The sequence below is a fragment of the Bison bison genome, unplaced genomic scaffold (genome assembly GCF_000754665.1).
Source record: "Bison bison bison isolate TAMUID 2011002044 unplaced genomic scaffold, Bison_UMD1.0 scf7180017864121, whole genome shotgun sequence".
NCBI classification, from domain to species: Eukaryota; Metazoa; Chordata; class Mammalia; order Artiodactyla; family Bovidae; genus Bison; species Bison bison.
Genome location: NW_011494693.1, coordinates 485,273 through 485,991, shown reverse-complemented (window position 1 = coordinate 485,991; position 719 = coordinate 485,273).

Genomic DNA, 719 nt, shown 5'->3' with positions numbered 1-719 from the left:
GAGAGTCCCTTGGACTGCAAGGAGATCCAACCAGTCCAATCTAAAGGAGATCAGCCCTGGGTGTTCTTTAGAAGGAATGATGCTAAAGCTGAAATTCCAGTATTTGGCCACCTCATGCGAAGAGTTGACTCATTGGAAAAGACTCTGATGCTGGGAGGGATTGGGGACAGGAGGAGAAGGGGATGACAGAGGATGAGATGGTTAGATGGCATCACCGGCTTGATGGACATGAGTTTGAGTGAACTTCGGGAGTTGGTGATGGACAGGGAGGCCTGGCGTGCTGTTATTCATGGGGTCGCAAAGAGTCGGACATGACTGAGTGACTGAACTGAACAGAACTGAGGACACCCTTTGACATAAATTGCAAGAATAATTTTTTCAATCCATTTCCTAGACTAATGGAAATAAACAAATGGGATGTAATTACACTCAAAAGTTTCTGCACAACAAGAAAACAATTAAAAAAAAAAAAAAAAAGGACAACTACAGAATGGTAGAAACCATTTGCAAATGATGTGACCTACATTCTCCAAAATTTACAAAGAGCTCATGAAGCTCAATAAAAACAAACAAACAAAAAATGAAACAACCCAGTGAATAACTAGACAGAAGACCCAAACAGACCTTTCTCCAAAGAAGACATGTAGATGTCCAAGAAAAACATAAAGATGCTCAATATTGCTAATTATTCAGTTCAGTTCAGTTCAGTCCCTCAGTCG